This window comes from Oryzias latipes, chromosome 18 (assembly GCF_002234675.1).
Source record: "Oryzias latipes chromosome 18, ASM223467v1".
Lineage (NCBI taxonomy): Eukaryota > Metazoa > Chordata > Actinopteri > Beloniformes > Adrianichthyidae > Oryzias > Oryzias latipes.
Window position 1 is genome coordinate 24954882 of NC_019876.2, and position 11615 is coordinate 24966496.

Here is an 11615-nt window from a genome sequence, read left to right on the forward strand (position 1 = left end):
CTTCGGTTCTTTCAGATCCTGCTACTGTGAGACTGATGGGATCGAGTCATTGTTCTGGTGAACTCCAAGTGAAAAGTGGAAGAGAATGGAGGGCCGCTGAGGCCCGGAGATTTCTAAGAAGAGAGACAAGATTAGCATATGTGTGCAAGAACCAGAAGTGTGGACCCCACGTTTCATCGACAACTAAACAACTTCCAAGAGAAAAGCCAGTTTTCCTGATTTATTCTCTCTGTTTTCACACATTTCCACTAAATATAGAGGAATGTGTGCATGAAGATACAATGAGCAGCCAGACGATGGAAATCACCTGCTTAGGTAACAAACCTTCTGATGCCAACTGTATGTACGTCTCACTGTCAGTTTGTGATGCGTCATTGAGTCGATCTTAAGTCGTTTTTTTAGTAACCTGAGATGTTTGAGTCCAGAGAATTTAAATATTCATCATTGTGAACCGTTACAAACTTGGTCTTCTCTTCTGGATCCACAGACTCTGTCAGGCTGGAGAACGGATCCAGTCGGTGTTCAGGCAGGCTGGAGGTGAAGTCCAACAACTCGTGGTCCTCCGTGTGTGAAGATGACTTTGACCTGCTGGATGCAGAGGTGGTCTGTAGGGAGCTGGGCTGTGGGGCTCCGTCAGTCCTCCAGGGGGCGCCGTATGCAGAATCAGAGGCTCCAAAGTGGAACAAAGAGTTTCTCTGTCAAGGTCACGAGTCTGCTCTCCTGGACTGCAACCACGCCAGACCAGAGAGAAGCTGCTTAGCGGACAAAGTTGTTGACCTCACCTGTTTAGGTGGAGGAGGAGCCACAGCTTTAAAACTGGTGACACGTGTGATTATTTATCAATAACGTATCTGTTTGTGCCTACATGAAGGAATCATCCGCTTGGAGGGAGACGTCAGTCACTGTGCTGGAACACTGGAGATGTTTTACGGTGGAGAATGGGGACCAGTAGCTGATTCTAACTGGAGCCGGGACTCCGCCTCTGCAGTGTGCGCTCAGCTGGGTTGTGGTTCTGCTCTGTCTTCTAGAAGCAAAGACAACTTTCTAAACAGATCTGTGTGGTGGATCCAGCCTCCGTGTGGCCTATCACTGGAAGGCTGTAATATTATGCATGTGGTTGATCACAGCGAATCTACTCTTGAAATATTATGTTCAGGTAAAACCAAACACCAACGTCTTTATTTTACTGGTCATGTCCCATTTTGCTGCAACACTCTGTAATTCTAGAATTTACTGATCCAGATCAGCACCAAGTGTGTCAGTAAAGATGAAAACCAGCGAGGTAGACCTTCAGAAAAAAGAACTTTATTTTGATAGTAAATAGGAAGTTGTGGGTACAGATACCAACAAATTCTCCTTATTTCATTTAGTTTAACAACACTATGATCACTCCAGACAGCCAGGTTTTGTTTGATATGCCTTTTTTTATTAGATGCACACAGTCCATTAGGAGATTAATAAAAACCTTAGGATTATTTTCCAAGAAAGAGTTACATTTCTCAATACTAAAATATCCGATCTGACTCAGCAGAAATCCTCTGTTTCAGTCTCTGTTGTCGGTTTGATGATCCGTTGGTGTGTCGTCTCGGTGGGTTTGATGGCGATGATCCTCGTCACCTGCTTCTACGCCACGGTACTGAACACACAAATACAGGACCAGAAGTTTTTTTAAAGTGACGGTGAATTGTTGTGTTTTAGACCGACAGAAAACCAGACGGAGAACACGAGAGGAACCGAGACTAGAAGGAATTTAAATTATGTTCAAGCTAAATGCAAGTTACAGGTCAACTGGTTGGAAACCAGCATCGTATCTGAATTCCTTCACTACTCACTACTTGATGCACCATATCAGGCGATTGCATTGACTTTATATAAGAACTGGACTGAGTGGCCCCTCCCCCTCTGGTGTTAATGCCTCAATAAATCCTGTGGTGCCCGCTTCGAAACAGTCCACTCGAAACCTTTGATTGACAGATTCTCCTGAGTCCGCTTTCAGAGGAAGAGGTGTAGACTTTCAACAAGCTTGCAGAGAGTGGTTGCCATTTAAATGTTGACTCGGACCAATAATTGTTTACTGACAGCGGCGTCTGAATTGGAGAAAATGGCGGCTTCATTTTTATTTATTTTTTTAACTTGACCTGTCCAACAGCTGGGCAGACAGATGACAACTGAGGGCCTCTTGTGTTGGACATATTTTACTTTAACAACAGGGGTTATGAATCTTCTGACAAACCAGAGGTATGTCTGAATAAACCCCTTTTGTAGTTGAGGCCAAACTTTATTAATTTCAATCATATTTGAAAATCTTTGGCTTCATTTTGCTGGAGGCGGTAGATGGCTGTTTTCTATGGGTGACATCACACTGGCTCAGTCCAGTTCTCTCGTACAGCCAATGGGCGTTCATCTTTGTTTTGGGGTGTCCAGTGTGCACAGATGCTAACTGGATTGGCTAATATAGACCACAATGCACTGCGTTTGAACTATTTGTTATTACAGAAAAAAAAAAACTTTATTTCATCCTAGTTTTCATCATCATAACACAGTGGACTAATTAATAGTCTTTGTAAAAGTTCATATTGTTGCTATTGAAGAAAAAAAAAAGTAGTGAGATGTGGGTCCATATTGCGTTACAATCCACTGGTTTTTCCTGCACTATATAGTTTTTAGTGGTAAAGAATAGTGACACAATCCGGACACGGCCTAAGATAACCCTTTATTGGCCCCGTCATCGCTTAATCAACTAGCTTTTATAGAATATTCAGAATTTACTTACATTGAATATTTGCAGAAGTTACCAAGGAAAAGCAGGACTCAGCAAACTGAAATACATATCTGGCAAACATGAGGACCAATCAATCATGCCGATCACACCAGATGTGTCCTGGCCTGGTTCAACAACAACCACCTGACCTGCAGGGTAGAAATTGGACGACTGATGGTGGAAGAAGGAGAGGAGGAAGAAATGATTGTAGAAAGATGGAAGGAAAGGCAGGAGTGAAGGACTTGGAGGAGGAAAAAGATGAGTGACAGCAAAGCCGTGGATGTAGAGAGCGTAGCCAGACAGCACAGAATGTTGGTGTGGGGTAGACTCCGGTGGTGAGGACGATGAAGAGGAGGAACAGTTGAAAAAGGACGACACCGAACTTGATTCGCACGTCAGGGGCGTCCTGTTTCCAAGTGAGGGTTGTCCGCTCAACAAGGCGCACGTTAAGGCTTTCATTTTTCTTTAAAAAACTTGAAGTGCCTTAAATATGGATTTTTTCTGGTTGTTCTTACTGATGTTGAAGTGATTTTGGTTGTAGTGAAAGATGGCGATGAGATCTTTGCAAAATTTTTGAACACTCACCAAAATTCTGGTGAAAAGGCTTCAGAGTATTTACAGAGGCTGCAAGTGCTGCTTAGCACAGCTGTGAAAAGAAATGGAGTGAGTCAGTCCGCAGCCAGCCATCATTTGCTAAAGCAGTTCAAGCGTGGTTGCTGGGACCACAATCTAATTTTACAGTTGGAAATAAAACCAAAGAGACACTTGGACTTTGCAGAATTGCTGTTGCAGCTGCTGACTGCATAGGACAGGAGAGCAACTAAGTTGGATCGAATGCATCGTCATTTTGGAGCCTCAAAAGCCAAAGTTACTACAAATGTGCAATATGTGCCAGACATGTCTCATTATAGTGATCCAAATTCAGGCATTCTCCAGGCATACATGTGTGAAACGGAAAGTTTAAAGAAAACAGCTTGCTGAACTGAAGTTGCAACTTGGCACCAAAAAGTCTAAAAAACACAAAGGTTGAGCCACAAATGACAAGCCAGCCAAACCAACATATATCTAGAGTTGAGGCGCAAGTCCATCAAATCACACACAAACCTCAACCTCGAGCATGGTTTTATTTCAGGTGTGGCGAAGATGGCCACATTGCCAAGATGTGTGAGAATGTATTTCTTCTCAACAGTATCTTTAATGATTTCAAAGAGTTAAAGGCAAGGCAAGACGAGTATAGAGCTAAACATGCTCAGTCTTTAACCCTCCTGTTGTGTTCATTTGTGAGGAACAGAGATGATGTTCCCGGGTCAATTTGACCCAGTACATGTTTTATTAATTAAAAAATGTCCGAAACCCAGAAAATCCTAACAAGCAGTGTGAATATATCATCACTAACTCCATTACCAATCATTCTTTCAAAAACCTAGTGAAATGGTGTTCCTTACCTCTAACAGGAAGTGGTTCAATCATTAAATAATTCACTTGTTTTTCTTAAAAATATACATGTTCAAACTTTTTTTAAATTTTTCACCACTGTATTACTTTAAAAAGACTAACACATAAAATACAATAGTTTGCCTTAACATTGAAACATAATCTTGAAATTTTGTTTTACATAAATGCACTGTGAACCAGAAAAAAACAAAATCACAATACAACAGACAAGCAATTGCAATATGAAGTTGTGTGTGGTCACTCTTGTACATGTATATGTACAGACACAGTCATCACACTGTACTTTGTGCAAATTAATTTTGCACATTTCGCACAGGTCATGCTCGTCTTGACCTGGATCCTGTCTGCGGCTCGACTCGTCCCTCTGACCGTCCCCCCAACTCCATCTGGATGAATCTTGTCTGCTGGACTTTAAATATGTAGTTGTAGATTTAGATAAGTTAATTCTTCTCTATGAGTTCTGGTAAATTGCCTGTCCGTCCTGGGGGAGGATCCCTCCTTCATGTGGGCACCCCTGAGGTTTTTTCGTTTTTTCCATGATCCGTTTTTTTTTAGGAGTTTTTCCTCCTTCCGCGAAGGAGGGTCTAAGGGCAGGGATGTCCAGTTTAGTTTAGTCAGTTTGTTAGTTCAATTTAGTATTCTCCTACTGAATTCTATGTAATCATGATCCTTTTGATTTTATGTTTAACTTTTTGAATTGAATTGAATTGAATTGAATTGACATGGTCACATAAGATTCATAAGAGAATCTGAAAGCCCCTTTGCTTCACCAATAGTTGTTGTGAAAAAGAAGACTGGAGCCATCCGCTTGTGTGTCGAGTACAGGAAGCTGAACAATCAGACTATAAAGGATGCTTATGCTTTGCCAAACATCGAAGAGACTTTTGCTGCTCTTACTGGGTCAAAATGGTTTTCTGTGATGGATTTGAAATCAGGGTACTATCAGGTGGAGGCGGCTGGGGAAGATAAACCCAAGACAGCTTTTGTCACACCTGGGTTTCTGGGAGTTTAACAGGATGCCCCAGGGGGTCACAAATGCCCCTTCGACCTTTCAGCGAGTCATGGTGTTTGAATTGGCGGTGTTTATTAACGAGAGATGCAACCCGGCGCACGTCTCTGTGAAGGAACAGCTTTGCTCCCGTGACATAGAACTTCTAAATGTGGGCATTCGGCCGTATTACATCCCGAGGGAGTTTTCGCATGTTATAGCTTTTAACGTGTACATCCCTCCATCGGCCGACGCGGAGGCAGCCTGCGAGACACTCCATGGAGCGGTGACGCGCATGCAGACCCGGCACCCGCAGGCGCTGCTTCTCATCAGCGGGGACTTCAACCATGCCTCGCTCTCCTCCATTCTCCCCACTTTCACGCAATACGTTAAGTGCCACACTAGGGAGAACAAGACGCTGGACTTAGTGTATGCGAACGTTAAGGACGCGTATGACTCCAACCCCCTCCCCCCACTCCGCCGCTCTGATCACAACCTGGTGCATCTGCTTCCTGAATACAAACCCAGGGCAAGAAGAGAGCCACCCCAGAAGAAGAGGTCAGTGAGAGCGTGGACTGATGAGGCCAGGGAGAGACTGATAGACTGTTTCCAGACCACGGACTGGGAGACACTCTGCAGCTCTCATGGGGATGACATCGACAGCCTGACCCACTGCATCATTAGCCGGGTTTACATGGGCAAAAGTAATCGGAATGAACGCCTGATCGGAAAGAAAATGCGTCATGTAAACGCGCCGTTCGGAATACTCTGCCCCGGTCAGACTCATTCGGATCAGAATTTCTTTCCGATCGAGATAGGTGGGTTATACCGATCGTTTATCCGATCGTGGAGCATGTAAACGGTCATTCCGATCGTGTGTCACTGCTGCTCTGGTTTACGTCACGCATAGACGGTGTTTCGCTGAGAGAAAGCTTTGGAGCGCATACGGGACCGACCAGCTCTGCGGACGCCCCGTGAAAAGCGCCGCTCCGCTCTCGCCCCGCTGGCTCTCCCCTCTCTTACACCCCTCACGGGGGAGATTCGGAGGAGGAGCGCTTCGTGCTTCGTGCCCCCTGACGCTCACTCGGTCCACTGGCACCCGGGGGCTTTGTTACGTGTGCATTTTGTTGTTTTGTTATGTGTGGGAGAATTCAGACTGCGAGCCGTCCCGCCGCTCTGGGTTAGCGGCTGCAGGACTCAGGAGGAACCGTGTTCGAACAGAGCTCGGGCCGCTAGCTCACAGAGTGGCTTTGGGGCGGTCTGTGTGAACTTTTCAGAGCAGAAATAAATGTCACTCAGTCCTTAGAAAGCTGCAGATTGCTGCGTTTCTCGCACGGTCCTGGATTTTGTGTCCATCCATCAGGCTAATGATGTTAGCCCGTGTTAGCCTGTCCTAAGCTTTCGTCCAGCTTAATTCTTCCACAAAAAAAGCACTGACCACACAGATTAAATATAACGATGAGCGAACAGGCAATTCATAATATTCATGACATTAATAAAAGCATGTTTGGAAGATCGTCTCGTATGTTACCGAGCTGCTGCATAAATGTCTGTGGAAGCGGTTTGTTTACAACGGGACCTATATCCGCATCCGGGTGATTTTACACTACTGCGCATGCCCAAATGATTCATTCCGAACGAGAGTAAGAGCCATGGGAACGTTTGTTCTAATCGGAAAAAGGTTTTCTGTGCCCATGTGCACGGGTGAATTTTAACCCGACCATTGATCCGATCAAGATATTCTGCCCATGTAACCGCGGCTACTGACTACATCAGCTTCTGTGTAGAGAACACTGTACCAACTCGGAGGGTGCGGTGCTTCTCCAACAGCAAGCCCTGGGTGACCCCTGAGCTGAGAACCCTACTGAAGGAGAAGAGGAGGGCTTTTATTTCAGGGGACAGAGAGGAGCAGAGGAGAGTTCAGCATGAACTCAAATACAAAATCAGACAGGCCAAGAACAGCTAAAAGAGGAATCTGGAGGAGCGGCTGGAGAACAACAACGTTCGGGGTGTGTGGAGAGGTCTAAAGACCATCAGTGGTCATGGACAGAGAGCAGACACAGGGGCATCTGATGAAGATCAGGGCTTGGCCAACGAGTTAAATCTGTTCTTCAACAGGTTTGACTCCAGCCCTCCCCCCTCCACTTCACACATCTCCAGCCCAGCAGCTAAACCACCCCCCACCCCAATCACACTCATCAATGCACACCACCTCCATCCACAGCCATACCATCACTGCCCCACACCTCCACCCCCCTTTGCCTCACTTCTGATCAGGTGAGGAGAGAACTGAGGCGACTTAAGACCAGGAAAGCTGCAGGTCCAGACGGCATCAGACCTGGACTGCTCAGGGACTGTGCTGACCAGCTCTGTGAGGTGGTCACTTACATCTTCAACCTGAGCCTGAGTCTGGAGATGGTCGCGGTCCTGTGGAAGACCTCCTGTGTGGTTCCAGTTCCTAAGATGGCGCACCCTAAGGAGCCAAAACACTACAGACCAGTAGCCCTGACCTCCCACTTAATGAAGACCATGGAGAGGCTCATCCTCAGCCACCTTCGCTCAGTGGTCAGCACCGCGGTGGACCCGCTGCAGTTTGCCTACAGGCAAACATCGGGGATGGATGACGCTGTCATCTACCTGCTGCACTGGGCGTTGACTCACCTGGAGCACGCCGGAACCGCTGTGAGGGTCATGTTCTTTGACTTCTCCAGCGCCTTCAACACCATACGGCCAGCTCTGCTGAGAGAGAAGCTGGAGGGGGCTGGAGTGGACGGACGGCTGACTGGATGGACGACCGACTACCTCACCAACAGACCACAGTATGTGAGGCTACACAACTGTGTGTCGGAGGTGGTGGTTTCCAGCACTGGTGCTCCTCAGGGGACAGTGCTCTCACCGTTCCTCTTCACACTTTATACTTCGGACTTCACCTACAATACTGGCAGTTGTCACCTCCAGAAGTTCTCTGACGACTCGGCCATTGTTGGCTGTGTGTCGGGGGGGGGGGGGAACGAGCTGGAGTACAGGTCAGTCATCAAGGACTTTGTGGACTGGTGTGAGCGAAATCACCTGTGCTTGAACACCAGTAAAACGAAGGAGATGGTGATTGACTTCCGGAGAAGAACAACACAATTCACACCGGTGAGCATCCAGGGCTTGGACATTAAGGTAGTGGACAGTTTTAAGTACCTGGGTGTTCACCTCAACAAGAAACTGGACTGGACTCACACCACCGATGCCCTGTATAAGAAGGGCCAAAGTCGCCTCCACCTTCTGAGGAGACTGAGGTCCTTTGGAGTGTGCAGGCCTCTCTTAAGGACATTTTATGACTCTGTGGTAGCCTCTGTTATCCACTACGCCGTGGCCTGTTGGGGAGCAGGCAGCACAGACCGGGACAGGAAGAGACTGAACAAGCTGGTCAGGAGGGCCAGTTCTGTCCTGGGCTGTCCACTGGACTCAGTGGAGGAGGTGGGTGAAAGGAGGATGTTGGCCAAGCTAACATCCATCATGGACAACACCTCTCACCCACTGCATCAGACAGTGGAGGTGCTGAACAGCTCCTTCAGTGGCAGACTTCTACACCCCCCATGCAGGAAGGAACGGTTCCGCAAGTCATTCATCCCAACAGCTGTGAGATTGTACAATGCCATAGTTTAAATATGCATGTACAAACCGGTTATCACACATCCATAGCCCATCTGTATATTCTGTGTTTTTTACTTTATTTATTTAATTTAATTTTATTATCACGCATAATGGTAAATGGTTAATGGCGTATACTTATATAGCGCCTTTCTTCCTACAAGGACAAAGCGCTTTACAGTCACAGACCCATTCACCCAGTCACACACACATTCACACACACTGGTGGTGGCTCTGTCAAACACAGGCGCCTGCCTACCACCAGAGGCAAGGTCTGCTCTAACATACGTTAGGGTACATAAGTTATTACTTACTTTTTTACTTTTCCTATTTTTGCACATTTTGAACACCCCTCATTCTTTTGCACATTGCTGTCATTCTTTTTGAACTGCTGTAACAATTGAATCTCCCAATGTGGGATCAATAAAGAATATCTCTATCTCTATGGAGAAATGCATGGGCTCTCTCAACCTCAAGGAAGTTGTGGTGTTTCTTGATGACCTCATTGTATTCTCTGAAACTCTGGAGGAACATGTACGTCGTCTCATGCACGTCTTGAACAAGTTGAAGGAGTTTGGTCTCAAATTATCACCCGAGAAATGCCATTTTTTTTAGGAAATCAGTGAAATACTTGGGTCATGTTGTATCAGAGAATAGAGTGGAGACTGACCCAGAAAAAATATCAGCTCTAACAACTTGGCCTCGTCCAACTAACATCAGTGACTTGAAGTCTTTTTTAGTATTTACAGGGTATTATAGAAGGTTTGTTAAGGACTTTGCAAAAATTGCCAAACCCTTAAATGTCCTGACTGTTGGTTACATTCCTTCTCGAAAGAAGTCTAAAGGTTCAAAAAGTTTCTCAACTTTGGAGCTAAAACAACCATTCAATGAGCGATGGAGTTCAGATTGTGAAAATGCATTTCAGTCAGACAACTCTTGCAGAAGAATATTTATTTCACAACATCTTTAAGTCGACATTCAAATTTTTAATTCACAACTTCGTTTTGGCATAAGGCTCCGTTCAATTCCTTGAGACAATTATTTTTTCCATACACTTTCGGGTAACAACCCCCGTAACGGAGCCCACAGGTGGAAGCCGGGGAGGAGGGAGGGGCAAAGAATGAGCGCTGAAGGTAAGAGAGAATGAACACCTGACTACACCTGACTTAAATAGGACGCTAAGCAGGTGGGTTAATTAACTGACCCGCCCTAGGGGAGTAACCTGTAATTCTGCTGAGTGTCTGCCCGAAATGCGACGAGTCGCTATTTAAAACACTTATTGAGAAGTTGACCACTGCCCCAGTTCTTGGTTCTTCCAACCCGAAAAAACCATACATTTTGCACACTGATGCCAGCCTGTGTGGGCTAGGAACAGCTCTTTATCAGGAACAAAATGGTGAGATGAGAGTGATTGCGTACGCAAGTCGTGGGTTGTCTAACTGTGAACGACGTTATCCAACTCACAAGCTTGAGTTTTTAGCACTAAAATGGGCTGTCACTGATAATTTTTTGATTATTTATATGGTGCTGAGTTCACAGTCATGACGGACAATAATCCTCTGACTTTTGTTCTAACATCAGCAAAACTCGATGCTGCGTGGACATAGATGGCTTGCTTCTTTGTCAACCTTTAATTTAAACATACAGTACAGAGCTGGGAAAAAAAATATTGATGCCGATGGATTATCAAGGCGTCCATATGATATTAGTGGAACTGACCAAACTGCTCAGGTTGAGGATGACAGAGTGAGGCAGTTTATTTCGAAATTTGTGGTTGAAGGCATTAACTCCAGTTTCCCCAAAGAAGCTGTGCAGGCAGTCTGCCAGAGACACGAGCTGCAAAATGGTTCATACCCAGTTGGTGAAAAAAGCCGAACAAAGCAGAACAAAGAAATGACCCCCATATCAGCAGAGTTATTGATATTGTCAGTGCAGGGAAACGTCTCACTTACCGTCAACAAGTAGATCGAGATGCCTCGAGTGTTTGATCAACTTGTCATTCATGAGGGTGTTTTATACTGGAAACGGATGAATCAGGGTGAGCCTTTGTATCAGTTAGTTTACCCTCAAAATTCAGAGAAATCGCACTTGAAGGGCTCCAAGACTCAGTTGGTCATATGGGAGTGGACAGGACCTTAGACCTCGTTCGTACACGGTTCTATTGGCCAAGACTGCTCATGGATGTTGAGAGAAAAGTCAGAACTTGTGAAAGATGCATTCGCAGAAAAGCTAAGTCTGAGAAAACGGCTTGTCTTGTTAACATCTAAACCAGCCGACCACTTGAGTTAGTATGCATGGACTATTTAACTTTGGAACCTGATGGTCATGGAACAAAAAACATTCTTGTCATAACTGACCACTTTACTTAATATGCCGTTGCTGTTCCGACTGCAGATCAGAGAGCCAAAACAGTAGCCAAGACCTTGTGGAACCACTTCTTTGTCCATTATGGGTTACCTGAACGTATCCACAGTGACCAAGGTCGTGATTTTGAGTCTGATTTGATCAAAGACCTGTGTCAGATGTTGGGGATAAAGAAAACCAGGACCACTCCTTATCATCCTCGCGGTAATCCCGTTGAGAGATTAAATAGGACGCTTCTGAATATGCTAGGAACCCTCCAGGAAGAGAACAAAGCTAACTGGGGTGATCATGTGCAGCCATTGGGTCATGCATACAACAAAACAAAAATGACACAACTGGATTTTCTCCCTACCAATTGATGTTTGGGAGACAACCAAATCTTGCCATCGACGTGGCATTTGGACT

At 45.5% G+C, this 11615-nt stretch overlaps 1 long non-coding RNA gene across 1 annotated transcript; it reads left to right on the plus strand.

The window, feature by feature from the left end:
- Positions 1–260: 260 nt before the first annotated feature.
- LOC110013489 lies at positions 261–1725 on the plus strand. Its single transcript, XR_002875302.1, has 3 exons — positions 261–315; positions 488–1156; positions 1548–1725. It is a non-coding gene; the product is annotated as an uncharacterized LOC110013489 (long non-coding RNA).
- The last annotated feature ends 9890 nt before the right edge of the window (positions 1726–11615 follow it).